Genomic DNA, 22,793 nt, shown 5'->3' on the forward strand with positions numbered 1-22,793 from the left:
AATAAATAGTTCCGCGAAACCAACCAAAATTAAAATCAGTAGTAATGCCCAATACATTTTTTGACTATTTAATTTGGTTGAGTTCGCGAGTTCGTTTCACTTTTGTTGAGTTAACGCAACATTAGATCCTCCACCGCGAACACATAGACTGTTTCGATAGATAAGTTTGAATTTCAACTTTGAAGTAATACACCTACTTTGCTTAGACAACTGTGAGTGCTTGTAATTTAATAAATAAATAAAATAAAATAAAAAATAAATAAAAAGCCTTTTTATTTCCTACAAATATAACTTTTTACATTGGCCCATCTCCAAACGCTTACTTATCTAATTAAAATTAATACCATCTTATTTTTATTTATTTTCTACTTATCTATAACTATTAATTAAATATTAACTAGCAATAAAGTTCAAATTGACTTTAAGTTTTAGTTATAAAAGGTTTGTATTGAAAAAATAAAAGGACTTTTTTAGTGTTTGTCATGGAAAATATTTGAATTTTTCCCGCCGTAAAAACCACTTCAATGAACATTCAGAACGACTCAGATAACCTCCCCGGCTGGTACTTCCTACTTCTCCTACCAGGGGTACAAATTGGAACATTCATTTGTGCCGCGGTGCTTTATAAATTATATAAAACGCTGTCACATAAATTGGATGCGACAGGAGATGGCCAGGAGCACCTTCAGACGTTCGAGTACCAGGCGTAAACCAAAGCGAGAGGAGAAAATTCCGGAATCTATCGTTTAGCCTTGAGTTTAGTGACGGAGAAAAAAAAAATGTGTGTGCAAGTGCGTTATAAGTGAAAGTGAAATTGTGTCGTAAGCAAGGTGTAGTTATTATAGACATATACATATTTTATATCTTTATACATTATATACATTGCTTTTTTTGTACTTTATAATATTTTTTTTTCTTTGTACTTAATATGTACATTTTATGTAAGAACTTAAATGGATGATTATATATTAGAATAAAAAAAGCAAATTGAGAGTATAAAAATTAATTAAACGAGTAAAAGTAAAAGAACTAAAAAGTTGTTTCAGCAGAAATACTTAGAGGCAAAATGTTTATATAATGAATATATTACATACCGTGACTATTTAAAGTTTAATGTTTCGAAAGGATATGTAAAACCGGACCATATAAATAGCGTATTTCCTGTATTTGAGGAAATTAAAACGTTTTATCAAAAAATCCAAATATTTTGTTTAGAAAGTGGACAAAATTTTAGCATCATGACTGAATTTGACATATTTTGTCAGGTTTGGTCTGTTAAATATTTTAGACCATACCTCTACGGAAGAAAGTTTATTATAGAAACGGATCTCAGACCGTTGGTATATTTATATAATATGACAGATCCTTCCAGTAGACTGACAAAGTTTCGGTTAATTTTAGAAGAGTATGATTTTAAGGTTGTGTATGTGAAAGGGCACGATAATGTAGCTGCAGATGCATTGTCACGCATTGAAATGAGTAGTAAAGAATTGAGGGCGATGAATGAACATGTTTCGTCAGTACTTACAAGGACACAAAAGAAGAAGCTTGAGGAAAAACCTACTAATTCTACTTCGGAGGTAAATATCCTACCAACGATTGGTCTGATCACCCAAGAGTTGTAGAAATGTTAAAACTGCCGAAAGATTACACGGAGTTATTATTTGAGAATGAAGAAGAGTGGACAAAGTTTAAAAAATGCGTATCATTAGAGCGTGGTGATTATGCATACTCGTCGTCAAATCGTACAGTTTTTGTGAAACTATTTACCCAATCGCAGCGTACATGAGCTGTCTCTGTGAGGGAAATGGAATCATTTTGTATCGATTTAAAAATAGATACTTTATATATAATAAAAGATGAGTAAAATATAAAAATAATTAAAGAGCTAGCTCAGTTTATAAATAAAATGCGTAAGTGGTCCGGACCCCGTTTATGCGTAATTAAAGGTGTTATAAAGATAAAAGACGACGATACAAAAAAAGTAATTTTAAACGATTATCATATTCTGCCCACGAGCGGACACCCAGGAATTAGACGTATGTTAAATAACATTCGTAAAAAATATTTTTGGCCAGGGTTTGAGCATGATGTTAAGCTTTTTGTCAGTAAATGTGAAAAATGTTACAAATATTTAAAAAGTGTTAAAGAACCTATGTCTATAACGGATTGTGGGAACTCGGCTTTCGATAAAATTTATTTAGATTTAGTAGGTCCGTTAACAAAAGATAATAATTATAATTACATTTTAACGCTCCAGTGTGACCTAACCAAATATGTCGAGGCATATCCGATTGCAGGTGCACGTACAGTCGCAACAACACTAGTAAATAATTTCATACTTAGTTATGGCATCCCTCGGCAGATCGTGATCGATAGAGGAACAGAATTTGTTAATTCTACAATGTAAAAATATGTTAAATTTTATACATAAGTCAACTAAAATCGACAGCTTTTCATCATCAAACATTAGGTTCTCTAGAAAATAATAATAAACATTTAACATTTTATTTAAGAATGCAAGTTAATAGTCATAGTCAGGAATGGAGCCCGTGGATTCCTTACTGGTGTTTTTCATATAACACTACGGTACATTAAGTACAGAATTTAAACCGTACGAATTTGGTAAACAATGTAACTTACCAAGTATTCTCACGTCAACTATAGATCCATTTACAACTTTGACAATTATGCAATAGAACTGAAATACCGATTACAAAAGTCACAAAATGAAGCTAAAACTAACCTTGAAAATTGTAAAGTCGCAAGAAAAATAAAATATGACATTAGTATTAACCCAGTAACATATAAACATGGAGATTAAGGGCCTGTTTCACAATGTCCGGATAAGTTCCAAATAAGCTATTTGCTACTTATTGGTAGGATAAATAGTATTTTTGCGTTTCACGACTGTCAGATAGCGCTATACGTCATGAAATTCGAAGTATCTTATTTGGAACTTTTATCTTTCGAATAATTTATGTGTTGCATAGCTATTTGGCACTTTATCCATACATTGTGAAACAGGCCCTTAGTATTGGTAAAAAATGAAAATAGCAACAAACTTGATCCTTTATATATAGGTCCATATTTAGTTGTAAAAGATTTATCGCCGAATGTAGTAATTTTAGTTAATGGCAAAGAAAAAACTATTCATAAAAATCGGACAAGACTTTATATTAAATAATGAATATATTGATAAGACTTTTGATTGTATTACTACACTTATGTTTAGATACTTACTTATATTTTTATGTGATAAGATATTGCTATTGTACATTATTGTATTTTAAATTTAAGAATATCTTTAATTAAAAAAATACTATATTTCTTTAATTTCGTTTAACATTTTAAATTGTATGTGTACTCATATTATTAATATTAATCATATTATGTGATAAAAAAAATGTTTCTATATATTAAATTTTTTTTTGGTGGGGCATGTGGCGTACCTATGCCTTATATCCATATTAATAATTATATTAGTATAATTTCACATGCATTGTATTAGAGCTGGGAGTATCAAATGTATCTTCGAACTGTGAACATCGTTCTTATTTAGTCCTGTCCTTACAACTAGCCGCAAAGTATTTGGTTCGGAGAGGCACTAAAGCTTAGGTTTATAGGCATTTTATTCTTACAATATATAAGTCTCTTACATGAGAACAGTTATATCCTAAAGATACAATTAATGTGCGTTTTCCATGTTAAGTTATTGTCAATCTATAATCCAATATATTTTTCGCTTTTCTTTTCAATTACAGGTACATTATTTACTGTTATAGGCCAATATGGTGGAATTTAAAAAAAAATTAGGTTTAAAAATTAAGTATGAAGTTTGAGCAATGTTAATAGTTAGCAATTTCGACTGAAACCATATATATAGATGGTCAAGCTCTTTTGCACTTGAGACATTATATCATGCACAGATGAACTCGCGTAAAGAAGAGAGGTATCATCTGCATACAAGGTTATCTGTCCATGCAAGTTAAGGTGTTGAATGTCATTTAAATAAATTAAAAACAATAGTGGGCCCAAAATTGATCGCTGGGGTACTCAACAAAACGGTGTCGGAGGCTGTACTGTGGGGTCATTTCTAGCATGACACTTTACGGAGCCCCAGTGTGGCAAGACTCCCTTACTTTGAACAATAAAATCCTTCTTAGGAGACCGCAAAGAGTTATGGCAAGAAGAATTATTCGTTGTTACCGAACAGTGTCTTTCACCGCTGCTTGTGTATTAGCTGGCACTCCACCTTGGGAGTTAGAGGCTGAGGTTCTTACTGCTGTGTACCATTACCGGATGGAGCTGAGGGCTGAAGGTGTTTACACTGGCGTTAGGGAAGTCGAGGATTTGAGACGATTGGCGCGAACAGCTACAATGCAGAAGTGGTACCAAAACTTAGCTGATCCAATAGCAGGGCATAGAACGGTAGAGGCTATTCGTCCAGTACTTAGTGACTGGGCAAACAGAAAAAGTGGTACCCTTACCTTTCGTCTTGTGCAGGTAATGACAGGACATGGATGTTTTGGGCGGTACCTGCATGACATAGTGCAGCGGGAACCAACAACTAGCTGCTTGGACTGTGGCGCAAATGATGACACTGCAGAGCATACGTTGGAGGATTGTCCACAGTGGTCTCAGTTGCGTCATAATCTTTGTTCTGTGGTGGGTTATAATCTTGCTTTACCTTGTGTTGTAAATAAAATGCTCGGCAGTGACGAGGTATGGAATGCAGTGGTATCCTTCTGTGAGCATGTAATGCTACAGAAGGAGTCAGCAGAACGAGAAAGGGAGCGCTTTAGGACGAATCCTAGGGGTAGAAGACGGGGAGGAAATAGGAGAAGATATGCCTATCTCTTACCTCCTATGTAGTGTATTGCACGAAAGCTTTTTGAATGTATTATGCCGTTGAGGTCCCGGTAGAATGCGATAGCGAACCCGGAGCCTCTGTAACGCGGCTTTGTAGGTATTTGTCGAGGTGTTTTTAGTGGGTATTGTTCACCCAGTCTCTGAATAGCAGAGATTTTGGTGTGGGTCGAGTCCCACATACCCCTGCAACTTTCTAGGGCAGGGGATGCGCAAATGCATTTCCACCTCGAATAAAAAAAAAAAGGGGGGGTACTCAACAAGGGATAGGTAAGAGTTTACTTTGACAATTATTAATTTGAACTAATTGAAATCTATTGTTTAAATATGATTTGAATATCTTTAAGGCACTGCCGGATATTCCTATTGTTTTACGAGAAGCGAGTGGGAAACTGTGTCGAAAGATTTCATTTTATCAATGAATACTACCAGAACAATTTTCTACTGAGATAAATTGTATGTATAATGTATTAGATTTTGATCTAAATCCATATGCATGTTTGTATAAAAAGTTTATACTATTTAGGTGGTCTAATAGGCACGTGTATAGAACTCTTTCTAATATCTTGGACTTTACTGGTAATACCGGGATGGGTCTGTTATTACCCGTATCATCTCTAGGGCCAGATTTGTGTATTAGACTGACCTTGGCTATCTTTAAGTTATCAGGGAAATTGCCTTCCCTGAGTAATTCATTAAGACAGCACGTTAGGTTATCAATAATCTGGATTTTAATACATTTAACGGTTTTGGTTGTAATGCCATCTTCTCCTGAACTACAGTTTGAGCCAAGATTGTTAATAATATTCCTAATTTCTTGGGCAGAACACGGCCTAAGGTTATTTAAAAAAAATTGTATGTTGTTATTTGGAAAGGTGAGGTTAAAAGTGTTTTGTTTATTATGTATAAGATTAGTAAGATTTACCCAATAGTAGATAAAAAGTTTCACAAATCAGAATTGGATCAGTTATTATGGATGAATAAACATTCAGCTTTAGGGGAGCAACGTTATCTTTATTTTTGTTTGCGGCATGTTCTTTCAATAAACTCCACATTTTATTTGGATTTGTAGTGCACTTTAGAAATTGGCTGTAATAATATTTTTTTTATGAAATTCATTTTGTATACTACAGTTATCTCTGTTATTTTTGTGTTTCTACAACATTCCTTTCATTTACAAATCAATTATTTCCTTACTAATCCAATCATTTCGTGGATTATTTAAGTTTTGTCTTACTTACTGTATTAAATCATCAAGAACTATGAATTCAAAATCTGGATTCTTAATGTTGACATTTGCTAAACTTTTGAATAAATTTTCATAATTCATAGTGTCATATTGAATTCGCTGCTTCGAAATTGGTTTAATCTTTTTTAATTGCAAATATATCTGTTTGTGGTCTAGGTATTGACAAGTGAAAGTTATCATTTAGCAAATCTTTACTGACATGATCAATTATCATCCTTGTTGCATGGGCTTCTCTAGTACAATAGATTGGATCAATTTTATTCAATAACTTGTGACCTTAGACTTTCTCCCTGAAGTAAATTTTTGTTGTATTGTGGTATTTCTGTTTCTGGTAAGTAAATCTATATTAAAATCATCAAAAACGGTTCCGTTTCAGTATCTGAGATTCATATATACCTAATAAATGTTTATAATTAGTTGTACCAGGATTATAAATAAGTCCAATTTCAAACGAATAGTTCACAAGTGTTACTCACAAGTAATGATTTCCATCTATGAATGAAGATTCACTTAGGATATGTTATTTAGTTTTTTTAGTTTAGTTAGTTATAGATCATTGTGTATAAAAATGTAAACATCTCCACCTGTTTTATCAGTTCTATGGTAGTGTGTATAACTATTAAGTTGAAATACTAGAATAACATACTCGTTATGTTCTTCACTTTTAATCCAAGACTCGGTTAATAATATAATATGGTCTTGGACTTAATGCACTTCAGGGGCTTTTAAATTCATCAAGTTTACCTCCACGACGTATATACTGCGAAGATTATTAAATAAAAATTCTTACGTGAGCTTGCAATTTGTAGATCTTGATATATAAACAGCAGGTCATGTGTTACAAGTATTTTTTGATACCGCTTATTGTTTGGCGTTTTCTGATTATCTACAGCGGTAAAGTCCATTGGTTTAACACTAAAAAAAATATTTAATGACAAAACAGCTCCTCTATAAATACTTAATTTTTCAAAATATATTACAAATATTTGGATAAAAAAAAAAAATCATTATCTGCTCATTAGTTTCATAATTTCCTGTGAAGATAATTATTAAGTGGTTATCATACGTACATAATTTGTAGAATTCGATCTTAAATAAAATGGTTTGAAAATTTATCGATTAAACGAATAGTTAAATCTTTAATGACTACATAGCATTTTAAAATTTTCATACATTGCATATTATTCATTTTCATTGTTATTGTTATTGTATCATAAATTTTCATTTTCATTGCATATTATTATAATTATATCAGATATTAGGGGATGTCGTTTATGTGGCTTTCTCTCTTTGCTTTAAAAACGTATTTTCTTTAAACTGTCATACTGCGAATCTTCGTGTATACTGTCGTGGTGTGTTTTAATCATTTAACAATTATGTCGACAACTGCTTCAATATGAGGTAATGATTCAGGAACGGACTGTGCATTCCTGAATCCTGATTGTACAAAAGACACTTTGAAAAAAATGTAGTGAAAATAAATTGTTTGCATGGCACTTACGAAACTTCTAAGAATAGGAACTTCGACAAGTTTAGGAGTCAATATTCCCTATTAGATTTGAAAAGATGTCGAAGGCGGTAGCTTGTCTTGATATTAAATAAATAAATAGGTATGCCACTAATTAGGTACTGAAAAACGTCAAAATTACTTTAATTATACTTTTAATTGTTTCCACCTAATAAGCAATTGTAATTTATCTGATAATTGAAAAGTATACTAAACAACAGCTAATAGCTTTTTTACTGCTAGGAAATCTATTTATATATTTAACCCCGCGCGCGGCCATCTTATTAATGTTAGGCCCTTTCTCCACTACTCCGGTCCGACGTCGAATGCCAGAATGAGTCATGAGAAAAATTTCGGAAGGCCGGATTGCGCTTCTCCACTACATTCGATCCGACAATAATCGATCAAAAAAGGTGAAATGTACTGAAGCAAAATATGCTTTATATAATAATTTAATTTAATACATTATGTAGTATTATAACGAAGAGGATATAAAATAAGGAGATTAAAGGATCAGATATTTTTAACAGTTTAGCGAGTTTTTTAAGAAGGCCGTGGCTGGTGGCAGACTAGTGGCACAGAGGAAACAAATATTTGGACATTGCTAGTCCTTCAATAGAAGTAAATAATCAAGAATAAACGTAGTGTGTGCTTTCTTTGTAAATAAAATCATCCGAAAGTAGGCTTATAATTTTGTTAAAGTAACATCGCCTTGCGACCAAGGACATTCAAAAATCAAGAGTTAAGCACGCGTTTTTTGTGTTCTCTCAGCTCAAATTTCATAATTAAAAAATATCTAGACGTAGTTGCTTCGGTTGTAGCCAAGAATGGGAAGATACATCTCCGATTCAAATATCTTCGGGCTCAAAAACGTAGACGAAAAAGAGGAGCCTGACCAATATTGGCAGATGTGGCGTTTGGCGAGAGACCAGAAAACGATTTTTTTTTATCATGGGAGTTCCGGGATTTTAGATTTGAAGTTGTAAAACAGTTGAATAGCCAAGCAAAGAGATATGCGGGAAGTATGTCTGTCCACACAATCGGAGTTAAAGGATAGATAGCAAGACCGCTTCCCACACACATCTCAATAAAAAAGAGACCAGGAAACTGGTGTTGGTAAGCGAAATGGTTAGTGATTTAATACTTAGTAACCTAGCAAGTCAGAAGTACGTCAAATCCTGACGTACTTCGTGGAAGAAATGTGGAGTCATTAGAAATAGGGGCTACTCATAGAAAGAAGCACTTTCATATCTGGCGATTAAGTTTAGATACTACTGGGGAAAAACTTACATCGTAAATAAAATGAACATGTGGAAGTGTACGTTAAGGTTATTAAGATTAAGTTCAAAAAAGCAAAGGAATATGCCGCCTTTATTGTAACAAGGTCAAGGAAGAAAACAAGGTCTTGTGTTTCTAGTGGCCACGCGTGAACTGCGGTTACGACGTGTGAGAAAGAAAGAAGTGTAGTAAGTAAAAAAAAAGAAATATAAGTGTAGTAAATCTCCGATTTCCGATATTTCCAGATTGCTGGAAAAAACAAGGGTGATTCCTATATGCCAAAAGTGATGGAAAAGTGACTTTTTGAATTATTGACTCTCGCTAAAATATTCCAATTCTGCACCAAATTCTTTTCAAAACAAGTAGAATCGTACGTGTCAATCTGCCAGCATGGCTTTGGACCCTTTCGTAATACAAGCAGTAACTGAACGCAACTAATTATGTAATCCCTATAATGGACGCCGGATTGCAGGTAGATGCTGCATACTTTGATTACAGGAAGGCGTTTGACGTCGTGGATAATGGCATACTGCTATAGATTAAAAACTTGGCTATTGAAAAGAGTGAAAGAAAGTTTCTTGCCAGTTCTTCTTGCCCGCTCTACGGCCTTGACTTGCGAACTGGTAGTAAATGTAAATTTACAAATAATTTAATTTTTTTGACGTTCATAAGTGTTTACCTATATGAATAAAGATATTTTGATTGATTGATTGAAGTAGGCCAGTATTGGATTCACTCAAAAATTATTAAATTTTTTTGCTAATGTGTCAGTTGGAACCATACTACACCGAATCAGGCGTGAGTCAGGGCAGCAATCCAGGGCCAGGAGGTCTGATTGTTTTACAGCAGAAGAAATATAATATGAAGTGTTCATAATATTTATAATACACAACCAAATGTGTCAGGGCGCTGGGAGACTAGAATGCTTTCTGATGTTTAACATAATATCCATCATATTAAAAATTAAAATTATATCAACTTCGCAAATCATTTGCGCCGCGCGTCGGCTGCGCCCGAAGTCTGGTTAGAGCATCTCTCTTAATATTATACATATTGCCATAGAACTTACAGGACTTTGCCTTCATTGCATTCACATGATACGTCGGAACAGATTCGTGTCCAACATAATAACCTAAGTAAATTTTTTATTTTTTTTTTATTTTCCATTAAATTTTCCTATTTCCTATCCAGTTACAACTAATGCGATAGAATTCCATTATATTACCCACACCAACTAACCTACATACAAACATTAAAAAATTAAACTAAAATTCCTAAATCTTATAACTAACAATATAGCAAGCAACTCTTGTGAACTCAGCCAGCGTACAAACAAATAGGTCCACCTCAATGGAAATTTTGTTAATGATCTGTATTGCTTGCGTGAGTGGCGCTTTGCTAACCAGGTTGGAATGTGCGCGCGGTACATCCAAAAGCTTAGACGTAAGCCTCAGGTTTCTACTTGGTACCCGTAGACCCAGTCTCTCCATTATATCCGGATTATGCACCCGACCCGTAAGTATTTTAAATATATAAACGGTCACAGCTGCCTCTCTTCTGAGGCGTAGCTGGTCATACCCCACCATACCCAGAACAAACAGGGTCGGGTACATAAGCGGATACAAGGGATACACTCCATACAGTCTCCTGTAGAGGTAGCGAGTGAATTTATTTAGTACTCGCTCTAACATGAGACTTGTAGCGAAGGAACGGGTATTCGTTGCGAATTACTCTCAGACTAATCAACTTTTGACGAAAACGGAACCAGGGTTGAAGTTCGTTAAATACTGTGGTTCAGATGTTTCTTCAACTTAATAAATTCCTAATACACATTACTAAAGTCCTCTGCAGCATAAAATTTAAATAAATTGGTTTTAAGATAAAACTGTGAAAGTAAACTGCATATTATCGTGTATTTCAGCTGGTGATATATAACACAATTAATTATAGTTACTCCAATATTTGATCTTTCTATATTTAGGAAACATGATCAAAACAAGGATGCCAAGACTTAGAATCTTTTAGTTTTTAAAGATATTATTTTGTTTACGGTTCGTTCAGAGGGCCCTTTTATCGTTATTAAATGTTTTTGGTTATTTTGATAAGACGCAATTTAGCGATTGCAACTTAATAAAACACATGTAATAATTTTTACGACAAAATTTAAAACAATTTATGAAATACAACACTCAGGGTGATTTAGTATTTTCTTTTATCCAGGAGTTGTAATGGTACGTGTTGGCGTACGTGTCAGGGAAATTGTTGGCGCAGGGCCAGTTGAAGGACACGATACCGGCCGAGGTGCCGTTGCACACCAAGCTGCCGCCTGAGTCACCCTGAAAATTTCCAATTACTAACATTGCACACGGATTATTTGTATAGTTAAAATGTCGTTATTGTTCTATAATTCATAATATGTAATTATAAACTGCTGCTATGAAACTCGAAAAACAGTAAGCTATATCTGCACCCCAAGGCTGTGTAGTCTTAGATTATATTATACCATTTAAACAGACCAGAAAAGGTGATGCGCTCTTTAAAGATATACTCACTTGGCATGTTCCTTCACCACGTTTGTTAAGGGTACACATCTGGCTGGAATTTATCGTCACTGGGGAGCGTCCTTCAAAATATTTATTACACTGTTCGCCGGTTAAAGTGTTCACATATAGATACTGTAGTTTATCGGGCTGTGGCCGCCTATAGCCCTTAAAAGTATACAAATCAACTATGAATTAAATTGATTTAAAAATAAATGTTCACCAATAACAATTATTTATATAATATCCAATCTTAGAAACATTTATCTCCTAAATTGTTTACTCACAAGGTAACCCCAGCCGCTCAGTAAACACGACAATCCAGCCTTGATATCCTGTGTAAATGTGGTAATGGCAGGGGCTGAACTTTTTCGTTGAATTCGATGGCCTCTTTCGTACTTATAACAGCAATATCGTTGTTGAATTTATTTGGCTTGTTATGTTCTTGGTGAGGAATTACTTTGCTTATTTCATACTTTGTGCCACCTTTCGTTCTCGATACTGTACCTACTACATCGAAAAATTCTGATGGTTTAAGACTGGAAAAGAATTAACTTATTAAATATAATATCAACTGGCCAGACAATCGACGCAGTTATCACAATACGTATTATTACTTTTTGACACAATGGGCAGCTGTCAGTATCCATCTGTCGAAGATGACAGCACCACCGCAGAAAGTCGTGCCATCTTTTCGTTTTAGAGCGGTTTGGTGTGGCACAAACTTTTCTGGAGCGTCTTTTCCACCCACCACTCGGGTGTCGGGCTCTTGCCCTCCAGATGTAGAGGCGAAACCTTCAGCATCGCCTACAATAAACGGCACTTTTCTTAATGAGTAAATAAATAAGGAAATGATATTTCACTCGAAACGGGCCTACAGTTCAAACTATTTCCATTAAAAAAAGATTTATTTATTTACTTATATATACATTCTAAAACAATGTGTACGCTAAATACAAGAAAATATGACATCACAAATTTAACACACACATACCTACATATCAATTAAATTAGAACCTAAGCAATATATCAAAGGAACAAAAGAAACGGTCACAAAATAAACAAAAACAAAACAAAATCAAATTTCTAATAATATAAATAATAAATTAAACTAAAAAGATAAAAATAACAGTCATAAAATTCAAACTTAAACCACATTAAGATTTAAGAGCCTGCAAAACAAAGTTACGGAATGTTGGTAGACTGTTGTAAAACACATCAATATATTTTTCATCAATGTTTGTAATAAAGTTGTAAGAGCGAGATAGCCTATTCACTGGACCATTAAAACTAGCAGATAAGCGAGCCGCAGGTACGTAAGTTACTCTAACATTACAAAGAAAGGAAAACTTTGTAAGAAGATTTACGAAGAAGAAAGTTAAATATTTTATATAAATAAATAAATAGTCCAAACGAGCCTCGTACGTTTGCAATACACCACGCAAGTGTAGACGATTGCAAAGCTTTCTAAGGAACCGGTTTCTAACAGTTTCAATAGAATTTATGTGCATTTTGTAATGTGGTGCCCAGATTACAGTAGCATACTCTAAAATACTACGGACAAGAAATTTATAAAGAGCAACTTTTAGAGACTTTTATTAATAAGAAAATAAAAAAACAACTTACCCTGTACGCCCCATGCTACTAACAGTAGAATAAAGGATATCTTTGAGACGCCCATCGTCAATGATGCTTCTGTAGTGAATACACACGTTCATGTAATGTCCTTTTATATATTTATCGGCGCAAATTTATATATTGTTACGAAAAATATTAATAATGTTTGGGATTCATATTTTATGATAGTCTGTAGTAATTTTATATTCTTTATTATTTATGTTACAGCAATGGCGTGTTAGTGTCAGCTGCCACTGTCATTATCATTTAATGACATCGAAGTCAAATCTCTTTAAAACCGTTAATATGACTAGTTCATTTAACTTGTCAATGTTGCTAGATCTTATAATTAATCACTATTCAATGATCGATAATAATTCTGACTCCATAGTCATAATTATTATTATGGAAAGTTATTTATCATAATTTTAAATATTGGAGACTAGATAACAATAAATATTAAAGTAATCTTTGACACTCGTTCTTATGACTCTGTTTGACTCTGTGGTCTATTCGGGTTCGGTCGTGGAACGAGTACCCGAAATGTTACGAAGCTTGTTTATTACAAATTCTGGTTGTTATAAATACAGGAACTGATTGGTGCGAGCCTCAGCTAACGATAAATTAAAAGCCGCCCGCGCGGCCAATAATAATAGCAGTAGCAATAGACAGATTAGGGTAAAAAACCGCCTTCACCGGGGAAGGCGAGGACCTTTACTTCGCACTTCGCTCACTCCAGTGAGCTTCCGTCCTGCCCTTCAGGCGATTGACCCCCCCGCGACGGCCCAAGCCGAGGTTCGAGTCTCACAGGAGACGCCCTTGCGCGAGTCGCGGGAAACCCCCCCTTTCCGGCTGAGCTAAGCTCGCCAAACAGCCCGTGCTGAGCTGTAAAGGCCCTTAAGGCCAACAGCGAGATTCCATTCAAAAAAAAAAAAAAAAAAAAAATGCGAGCCTCAGTTCGATTGAGCGGTCGAACCAAGCAGAAGCCTTTAAAGTGTAGACTCTAATGTCGAAATTAAATGGCAGATGCCAACAAACTAATCTATGACACCAGTATTACTGACGTCATTATCTTCAATAATTTAATGACAGCTTTAATTAATCTGGATTCGTTATTTACAGGTGCTTCGCGCCGACATATTCGTAATGTAAATAATTTTTAGGAATAAATTACTAAAATTTTATGAGTTTAAATGACAAATACCAAAAAACTACAATTAGTCAAACGATAACAAAAATTAATTAAAATAAATTATTTTTGTTATCGACTGACAAACAAGTGGCTTAATTATTACCATGCCGTCAGCACTAATTATTATTAGTAAAGTATGATTTCAATGAAATAAGGATCAGAGAAGTTGAATAAAGATATGATAGATTTTTTAAAATTATGTCTAGTCTATATAATATAAAAATGAATCGCAAAATGTGTTGGTAAGCACATAACTCAACATCGCCTGGACCAATTTGGCCAATTTTTTTCAATGTTCCTTGAAGTTCAAGGAAGGTTTTCACGGCGAGAAAAATTAGAATAATTGCCGGTAAAAACATAAAAACAGCCCTTTTCTTTTTCCCATACAATTTGAGCTTTATATCTATTTATAAAAAGTTCATATTAAATTACAAGCACTCACTGTTGTCTAAGCAATGTAGGTTTGTTCCTAACGTCAAAGATCATATCTGTCAAATCAGTTTACGTGTGTGCGTTGTAGCAGAGAATACATCGTTGGAAGAGTTTAATTTCGCGGTCAGAAACTCGCGTTTCTTATGAATTACTTTCGATCAGTCAAATACAAACCACGTTATCAAAAATGATTAATTTTTAAAGTAAAACTTTTTTAGGCGTGACTAGGCAGTAACTCGGATTTTTTCTGACGGAAGTAACGTAGTTTCCGCTATTTACAAATAATAACGATAGCGTGTTTTATAAGTATGTCAGCGCCAGCTAGTGGTGCATTATTTGAACTGGTTTAAGTTATGGGATGTTCTATATTTATAAATCACAACCCATTTTATCTTTGTTAAATTGATATATTTCTTCACAAACAACGGTAATTAATTTATATTCTAATAGAAACGCTCAAAGGAAAAAATACATGCTCACTCGTCTTAAAAGTCTATTCTGAGTGACGTCTGTTTTCTTCTTTTCTTAGTGTCCTGTATTTATATTGCCACATACATCAAAATCGTATAGAAAATACTACACCATATAGTATGTACATTTTAGTGCGTATCTACGATACGCTACAAAGTCAGTTTCTTGGTAGTGATTATTTTGGATAGCATTCACTCGTTTTATTTGATACTGATTCTTGTAAATATGTTATTATTAGTATATTTATATTTAAAATGAAAATCCATACTAGTAACAAGTGTACATATTAAAATTCCACTAAAGGTTCCCATCCTAGCATGCCTGATCATTTCAGTGAAAAGGTTACACGCACACACTTTTTTTTTAATATTACAATTTTACATATGTACATAGAACATTGGTACGGCTTAAAGGTGGACAACGGTTTGAAAATGACAAGGAACTTCAGAATGCCGTTGAAAACTGGTTCAACTCTCAGGCGGCGAGCTTCTATGCAGATTGGTTAAGGAAGTTGGTGAAGCGGTACGAAAAATGCTTAGAAATAAACGGCGATTATGTGGAAAAGTGAAAATGATTAGTAGGAAACTAAATGTGCTTAATATATAAATGTAATTATTATAACTAATATTTAAAAATAAATGCTAGATGTACCTATTGTGATAAATGACATAATTATTATCTGTTTAATATTTTATACTCTATGGTTAAAACTAATAATTCTAAACAAACTTATTTTGTCCTACCCTCATTTGTGAATCATATTTGTTTGTTAACGGGTATAAAAGAGCGGAGCTACGGTGGCGTAGTTCAGTGACTGGTTGACTTCCAAAGTGGTAATACCTAAAGTGGCTCATTGACATTCAAAGGTGATAATATCTAAGTGGCTCGTTGACTTGGTAATATCTAAGGTACGATATATTTGATTATTTTGTATATTGTCTATTTATGTCATATTGAGGAATCATATAATCTTATTATGTAACGTCATTATATACTGATGACTGGCGTATTTAATAAATATGGTTAATACAAACAGTTGTTGTAGTTGATTATGATTAGGCATATTGTTATACAGGGCGTCCCACGGCGATGCCACACGGAGGGAAAGTACCTTAAATATTAATGATAGGATATTTTAGTGAAAGAAGACATCGTTTAATTTTTAATAATAAGTAAAACTGCATTCACAGATTTTTTAAAAATCGCCTACCTCAACCGGGAATCGAACCCGCCAAATGTGACAGTAAAATTACATGTATTTTATAATAGCGTTTGAAAGGGCTACTCATAAGCATTATTTTTTCCTTAATAACCTAGCATATTAAATGAAACTAAAAACATAAAATTTGACATTTTATTTAAAATTTTGTTCAGAGAAATTTCCTCTGACTTGGCCATGCCTCCAACAATTAAGATTATCATTTCAAAGATCTACCCACTTGAGATACGAGATTTCCGTGATATAAGTACATGATAATAATAAAGCGATACATAAAGTGTAGTAGGTACTTCTTCATGAGCTCACAATTACCATGCAACTGGCTGATATTAGTAAAAATAAATAATTCGAAAATGGAACACTTAAATTTTCAAGCGTCTGTTCTTTTGTTTATTGTGAGTTTCATTTTCGTTTATTAGCAATTTTTGTGTTAATTTATTTACCATGGCGTACCAAAATAATTTGGATTTAATAGAAGCATATTTTTTAAATCACAAAGACATTTCATTAGCTTTGCGGTGGTACCGCGAAAGATATCCCGATAGACACACACCATCTCGATTTGTGTTGAAAAGATTGGTAACTTTAAAAATTTAGGACGTTTTGATCATCGCTTACAGCAACCACATCAGCAGATAATAAACGTCAGCGATGATGAACTCAACATTCTGATTTACTTTGAAGCGTACCCGAAGAGTTCAGTGTGGGATGGTAAAGAAGAAAGAATACAACAGAACAGATCACATTTTGAGCATTTGATAAATTATTATTTTTTAAATAAAATGTAAAATTTTATGTTTTTATTTTCATTTAATATGCTAGGTTATTAAGGAAAAAAATAATGCTTATGAGTAGCCCTTTCAAACGCCATTATAAAATACATGTTATTTTACTGTCTCATTTGGCGGGTTCGATTCCCGTTTGAGGTAGGCGATTTAAAAAAAATCTGTGAATGCAGTCCTACTTAATATTAAAAATTAAACGATGTCTTCTTTCAGTAAAATATCCTATCATTAATATTTAAGGTACTTTCCCTCCGTGTGGCATCGCCGTGGGACGCCCTGTATACACTATTGCGATAAACACTGGTTATGTACTACGAGATAATTAAAATATGATTATGAATTTAACCCTTTTATTTATATTTCCCCTTAATAACTAATAATAATAAGATTCTAGTTATATATAATATCTTTTAAAATAAAATTTATAACATCAGAAGTGGGATAGACTTACTTCACCCCTAGTAATACATTTATATCTAAGTTTCAGAATGGATCCTACTATCTTGGAAGGTCTGCTCAAGGCAATAACTGATGCTGTCTCTGGTCGTCGTCATGCCGATGACGACGTGGCACTCCCGGTCTTCGACCCAGCAACTAGTGACAGCGGTGCGGAAGGCTGGTGTAAGAGCATCGAGGAGTTATCAAAAGAATTTGGATGGAGCAGTATCACAACAGTCGCAAGAGCCGGTAAGGCTTTAAAAGGTTCCGCTTTGTTGTGGTTTGAGTCTTGGATACCGTCAGAAGGTCGAACATGGGAAAATTTCCGTACAGACCTCACAGACTTGTATCCTGAAAAACGGAACCTGTCTGAAAAACTATCCAAGGCCGTGTCATACAATTCCGATTCTGCAGATTCCTATTGCGAATACGCTAGGGAAAAGCTTAGATTGCTACGTAGTACGAAAATATCATTCACTGAAGACCAATTAATCGAACTAATCTGCGGTAGCGTAATCGATGTGAACGTCAGGATGGCTGCTTTCAACAGTAATGTTAAAACCACTTCTCAGCTAATATCCTTGTTCTCCAGTTATATAAAACCCAAGAAACGACCAATAGAACAAAATGATTATTACAGTATAACAGGACAAAGTAAAGCCAAACGTCCAAAGTTAGAGATCCAAAATAATACTTCAGAAGGAAAAAAATGTTATTTATGTGGTAAATCGGGTCACATCAAAACTCACTGCCATTTAAACCGAAATCCGCCAACTGAAACATTGATTAGTACTCCAAAAAGTAAGGTTTCTGATAAGGTTACATGTAACTTCTGCAAAAAAATCGGTCACACTGACTCAGTGTGCTGGTATAAAGCACGTTCTGATTCAGAGAAAACCGACCCTAATAAAAGTGAGGTTAATTTTTTAGGCAAAGCGAATTAAAGCTAACAGTCGTATTTATCCACGACATTCCAATTGAATCCCTAATAGACACAGGTGCTAATTGTAGCCTAATCAGACAATCCATAGCTAAACAGCTTAAATGTAATATACTACCTTGTTTCAAATACCTTACGGGAATAGGACACGTTAGATTTGAAGTCTCGGGTAAAATAACTGTCCCTGTAAGATTCGATGATATATATATCGAACTTGATTTATTTGTCGTTAATGATCAAAAAATTCATTATAATCTATTAATCGGTAGAAATGCTGTTGAATACCCTGACATTGAGATAATAACAGATTGTGATGGAAGTAGAATTCGGAGGAAAACTCCTAACAATGTAGACTTACACGTAAATACCTTGCTCCAGCCAGATTTTTGTAATATCCAGATGGCCGAGTTAAAATCAAAATTAATTCACTTAGAAGAAAAATTGCAACACCAAATTATAGATATTTTTGAGAGACATATTGCTATATTAAACAAAACTGGGTCAGTCACAACAGGAGAATTAAAGATAAGGTTAAAAAGTGACAAAGTAGTAAATTATCGTCCCTATCGTTTGGCACCTTGTGAAAGAGATAAAGTAAAACTCATTATCCAGGAATTAATGGATAGCCATATAATTCGTGAAAGCGAATCACCGTTTTCAAGTCCTGTGATTTTAGTAAAAAAAAAAGATGGTAGTGACAGACTTTGCGTCGATTATAGGTCCCTAAATAAAATCATTGAAAGAGACACATACCCTCTCCCTCTTATTGAGGATCAGATCGACAAATTAGGGAAAGCCAAGTTTTATATCTCAATTGATATGAAAAACGGATTTTATCAAATTCCAGTATCTGAACACTCTTCTAAATATACAGCCTTCTCAACCCCTGACGGACATTATGAATTTATAAAAATGCCTTTTGGCATCTGTAATGGGCCATCCGTATTTCAACGGGCAATTTCCAAAGCCGTTTCACATTTAGATTTCCTACTTGTCTATATGGATGACATTCTTATTCCATTTTCAACTATTAATGAAGGTTTAAAATACCTAGAACTAACAGTATCAGCTCTCACCACTTCTGGTTTTAAAATTAACCCTAAAAAGTGTCAATTCTTTGTTAACTGTATCGAGTATTTGGGTAGACAAATATCTGAAGAAGGTGTTAGGCCATGTACATCTAAAGTTTCGGCCCTAATAAATTCACCAATTCCTCGTAACATTAAACAAGTACGACAATTTATGGGCCTGGCCTCTTATTTTAGGAAATTTATCCCAAATTTTGCAACACGTACTGCTTGTATTAGTAAATTAACACAGAAAAATCAAAAATGGGAATGGGGTTCTGAACAGGACATTGCGAGGAACTATGTACTGAATTACTTAGTATCCAGACCATTGTTGTCAATCTTTGATCCTACTTTAAAAACCGAGTTATATACTGATGCTAGTGCTATAGGATATGGTGCTATTTTAACCCAGAAAAAAGATAGAGATTCTAAAGTTATCGCTTATTTTAGTAAAAGAACTACACCTGCAGAGTCAAAATATAGTTCTTATGATTTAGAAACTCTAGCTATTTACAATGCCTTGAAACATTTCCGAGTATATTTACTAGGAATCAACTTTACAATTATCACAGATTGTAACGCTATTAAATCAACAATGAATAAGAAAGATTTATCACCACGTGTAGCTCGCTGGTGGACATATATGCAGGATTTCCAATTTGAAATTACTTACAAAAAAGGACAGTATATAAGCCATGTCGATTTTCTCAGTCGCAATCCTGTTGGGGACCCCATGTCTGCTGATATCACAGTAAATTTAATAAATGACCCGCAATCTTGGTTAGAACTTGCACAACAAAGAGACCCCGAAATACTATCAATTATTCATGGTGTACAAACGGGAGAGTATGATTCAAACCAATATGTAGTTCGTAATAATTTATTATATTACAAAGTTAATCCAAATGGGGAATTAAAGTTGTACATTCCAAAGGGTACAAGATTAAGTATTTTGCGTCTCTACCATGATGAAAATTGTCACGTTGGCTTCGAAAAAACTGTCTCTAAAATACGTGAGCATTTCTGGTTTCCTGCTATGACAAGTTTTGTAAAAAAATATCTGTCTCATTGTTTGGTTTGCATCAAACGCAAAAGTCACCATGGCCCTAAGCAAGGCTTCTTACACCCAATACAAAAAACCGCACTGCCTTTCCATACAATACACTTAGACTGTACAGGGCCTTTTACCCAGTCAAATGAAGGTTTTAAACATATTTTATTAATAGTAGATGGGTTTACCAAGTTTTGTTTGCTTAAACCACTCAAAACCCTTAACGCTCAAGAATTAGTACCAGTTTTACGTGATATCATTACCTTATTTGGAACTCCATCTATAGTAATTTCTGATAGGGGAACTAATTTTAATAGTGGTCCAATTAGGTTATTTTTTGATGACCTAAATATAGAACATCACTTGATTTCCACGGGTACTCCCAGAAGTAATGGTCAAGTAGAACGTTACGTGTCTACTATAACTGATATGCTTAACACTATGTGCAATGAACAGTCAGATTGGCCGAACGTTCTGTGGAAAGTACAACAATCAATTAACACAACTGTACAAAAATCCACAGGCTTTACCCCTTTGCGACTACTTATCGGTGTAGACGCAAATATTCCATCTGTCCAAGCTCGTTTAGACGACGTACTTGACGAAAATGATAGACAAAGTTCAAATAATTTAGAGAGCGACCGAGAAATAGCTAGGCTACGCCTATTACAAATAGCAGAAAAATTCAAAAAACGTTTCGACACCACTCGTCGTAACAATGTGAATTTTAACGTAGGAGATATAGTGTATGTCTCTCAAAATCATAGGCGTAATGATAAATTGGCACCTAAATTTAAAGGGCCTTATGAAATATCTTCTATCCTTCCTAATGATCGTTTTGCTCTACAAGGTATAGGTAGTTTACGAAATATTTCAGTAGCAAAAGAAAAGTTAAGATTATGGCCAGGTGAATTAATTGATGAAAATATAAATGTCGAAAATGATATGGCACATTAACTCCAAGTTATTATAATTATTAAGTACTTTACCTAATTACGTTTACATTATTGTACTGACTGTTGATTGTATAGATATTTACTTTATCTAATTAGATAGACATGTATTATTGTTCTGTTGATTGTAGAGATATATTATAAAAAATACTTTAGGTACCTAATATATGTGATTATATAATATATGTGATAATATGTGATTTTATTTATAAATTAAAAAAGATCCACTGGACAATCGTTTACTTGGTGCTTGTCTATCTCACCAGCAGTGGGTGAATGGGACTTGCATGACGAGGTAAACGGTAAAAATTGTTTCCGCTGGTCGGTCATTTGCTTGGTGCAAGTCTATCCCACTAGCAGCGGGTGGAGGGGACTTGACACGTCTAGGCACTTGGCAAAACAAAAGTAAAATGTAATGTACTTCGAGAGCGAAGTACAGGGTAAAATTTGTTTCCGCTGGTCGGTCATTTGCTTGGTGCAAGTCTATCCCACTAGCAGCGGGTGGAGGGGACTTGACACGTCTAGGCACTTGGCAAAACAAAAGTAAAATGTAATGTACTTCGAGAGCGAAGTACTTGTCAGTATGGCCGTAATATATAAATGTAATTATTATAACTAATATTTAAAAATAAATGCTAGATGTACCTATTGTGATAAATGACATAATTATTATCTGTTTAATATTTTATACTCTATGGTTAAAACTAATAATTCTAAACAAACTTATTTTGTCCTACCCTCATTTGTGAATCATATTTGTTTGTTAACGGGTATAAAAGAGCGGAGCTACGGTGGCGTAGTTCAGTGACTGGTTGACTTCCAAAGTGGTAATACCTAAAGTGGCTCATTGACATTCAAAGGTGATAATATCTAAGTGGCTCGTTGACTTGGTAATATCTAAGGTACGATATATTTGATTATTTTGTATATTGTCTATTTATATCATATTGAGGAATCATATAATCTTATTATGTAACGTCATTATATACTGATGACTGGCGTATTTAATAAATATGGTTAATACAAACAGTTGTTGTAGTTGATTATGATTAGGCATATTGTTATATACACTATTGCGATAAACACTGGTTATGTACTACGAGATAATTAAAATATGATTATGAATTTAACCCTTTTATTTATATTTCCCCTTAATAACTAATAATAATAAGATTCTAGTTA

Source organism: Pieris rapae, chromosome 16 (assembly GCF_905147795.1).
Source record: "Pieris rapae chromosome 16, ilPieRapa1.1, whole genome shotgun sequence".
Taxonomy (NCBI): domain Eukaryota; kingdom Metazoa; phylum Arthropoda; class Insecta; order Lepidoptera; family Pieridae; genus Pieris; species Pieris rapae.